A 3,206-nucleotide genomic window follows, 5' to 3' on the forward strand; every position below is an offset into this window, starting at 1 on the left:
GTGCTCGCACATGGTGCTACGGTCAAACTCAGAAGTGTATTGTACTACCCTCAGGAAATCACCATTAAAATGCAAGTAAACTACTTTTTCTCCATGATAACATGAGGCCTCACACAAGTCTGCACTCCTGAGAGTAGTTCACAAAACTTCATTGGACTGTTCTTCATCATCCTCCCTACAGCCCGGATCTTGCACCCACAACTTCCATCTGTTTGGCCCAATAAAGAATTCACTCCACCAGAAGCAGTATGTGGACAATTGGGAGGTTATTGAGGCAGCAAGATGTTCACTCCCATGTTGACCAGTAGAGTGGGGGATACAGGCCCTCCCAGTAAGACAGCATAATTCCATAGCACTGAATGGAAATTATGTTAAAAAATATGGTTTTGTAGCCAAAGGAGTGTGGAATAACAGAGTGTATTGGAGTCCTGGATAAAACCAACATGCTTCCAGAAAAAATGTGTTGCATTACTTATTGAATGTCACTTTTACTTGAAGATAACGGAAGAAGTAGTAAATGAAGATGAGGTGGATAATATGATACTGCAAGAAGAATATGACAGATCACTGAAACACCTACGTGGAAACAAGGATATTTTCTCACAATTACTGAGATTCTTGGGAGAGCCAGCCATAACAAACATATTTCCTGGCATGCAAGATGTTTGAGAGAGGGAAAATACCCTAAGAATTAATGAAGAATGTTGTTGTTGTTGTTGTTGTTGTCTCCAGTCCGAAGACTGGTCTGATGCAGCTCTCCATGCTACTCCATGCTCTGCAAGCCTCTTCATCTCTGAATAACTACTCCAGCCTACATCCTTTTGCATATGTTTACTGGATTCATCTCTTGGCCTCCCTCTATGACTTTTATCCACACTTCCCTCCAATATTAAATTGGTGATCAATGTGTCCTATCACCTGATCCTTTCTTTTACTCAAGTTGTGCCACAAACTTTTTTTCTCTCAATTACATTCTGTACCTCTTCATTAGTTATGCAACCTACTCATAAAATCTCCAGCATTCTTCTGTAGCATCAGCTACAGAAGCTTTTATTCTCTTCTTGTCTAAACTGTTTTTCATCCATGTTTCACTTAAATACACAGCTACACTCCAGGCAAATACCTTCAGAAAAAGACTTCCTAACACATAAGTCTGCACCTGATGTTAACAATTTCTCTTCTTCAGAGACACTCTTCTTGCTTTGCCAGTCTACATTGTCTATCCTCGCTACTTCAGTGATCATCAGTTATTTCACAGCCCAAATAGCAAAACTCATCTACTACTTTTTGTGTCTTTTTTTTCCTAATGTAATTCCCTAAGCATCGCCTGATTTGACTACATTCCATTATCCTTTATTCACCTTTGTTGATGTTCATTAATATCCTTTCAAGATGCTGTCTATTCTCTTCAGTTGCTCTTCAAAGTCCTTCACTGCCTCTGACTGAAGTGAAGTGCAAATCATCGGCAAACCTCAAAAAATTTATCTTCTCCCTGAACTTTAATTCCTGCTCCAAATTTTTCTTTGGTTTCCATTATTGCTTGCTCATTGTACAGACTGAACAACATCAGGGATATGCTACAACCCTGTCTCACTCCATTCTCAACTACTGCTCCCCTTCCAGGCCCCTCGACTCTTGTACCTGCCATCTGATTTCTGTACAAGTTGTAAATAGCCTTTCAGTCCCTGAATTTTACCCCTGCTACCTTTAGAATATCAGAGGGGTTATTACAGTCAACACTGACAAAAGTTTTCTCCAAGTCTACAAATGTCATAAACATAGGTTTGCCCTTCCTTAACCTATCCTCTACAAGAAGTAAGGTCAATATTATCTTGCGTGTTCCTACATTTCTCTGAAATTCAAACTGATCTTCCCCAAGTTTGATTTCTACCAGTCTTTCCATTCCTCTATAGAGAATTTGTGTTAGTATTTTGGAATCATGACATTAAACTGTTAGTTTGAAAACATTCACAGGTGTCAGCACCCGCTTTCTTTGGAACTGTAATTATTACAATCTTCTTTCACCAGTCTCACTCAACTTGAATAGATTTGTCATGGCTGGCTCTCCCAAAAGGAAGACTGTAATAATTCCAATTCCATAGAAGGCGAGTGCTGACAGGTATGGATACCACTGAACCATTAGTTTAATGAGTCATGGTTGCAAAATACTGGAGTATTTACATAAGAATGCGAAAAGAAGAAGCTGACCTCAAGGAAGATCTTTTTTGGTTCCAGAAAAATATAGAAACACACAAGGCAATACTGACCCCATAACTTACCTTAGAAGATAGGCTTAAGAGAGGCATACCAGCATCTGTAGATTTATTGAATGCCTTTGAGTGTTGACTAGAATACAATCTTTGAAATGTTGAATATATCAGGGTAAAATACAGGGACTGAAAGGTTATTTACAACTAGTACAGAAATAAGACTACAGTTAGAGGCACAAAGGAATTAAAGGCATTAGCTGCCAGTGGGCACAGATTAATATCAATGCAGCAAGCTGAAAATTTGTGCTGGAGCAGGATTCAAACCCAGGTCTCCTGCTTTCTAGGCAGACGCGCCGACTACTACCCCCATCCAGTACTTTAGTACTTTTCTCCATGTCTGAATAACTGGCACACCAAAGAACCGCACAAAAAACCACCTCGTTTAAGATTTACTTGTCATGAAAAATTTTGCCTTCACACTGAGGGATGAGTGTGAGCAGAAAGTTATTCTGTTTACTGGAAGTGATACCACGTTCTTAATGTTCTAACCGATTCATGAATATACTAGAATGTTCTAGATACCATGGTAACTGTTCTGCAAAAGAATACTGGCCCAAGCATGGGTAATCAGTACTGTGCATACCAGACAATGTTCCCCAACAAGGACAGATCAGCTGTTGGACAGCCATATGCATGTTATGAGAACTGACATGCACAGATAAATGAAATCACTACCAGGCCACTGAGCATAATAAGTTCTCAAAAACCCACTCTTTACCCCACGTGATATCACTCATTCCTGACAGCTTCCACCATCAAAGAGATATGTCACGAAATTGTTTCAGCTTTATACAACATATTCAAGAACGCAGCTCTGTAAGCAGCATATGAACACTTTACTGCATCTGACATCTACTTTGGCAGTTTTCTATAGAATATGTGGGCTACACTTACATGTCTGTGCCTTAATAATAATAAAAATAATAATAATAATAA

Source organism: Schistocerca americana, chromosome 6 (assembly GCF_021461395.2).
Source record: "Schistocerca americana isolate TAMUIC-IGC-003095 chromosome 6, iqSchAmer2.1, whole genome shotgun sequence".
In the NCBI taxonomy this organism is placed as follows: Eukaryota; Metazoa; Arthropoda; class Insecta; order Orthoptera; family Acrididae; genus Schistocerca; species Schistocerca americana.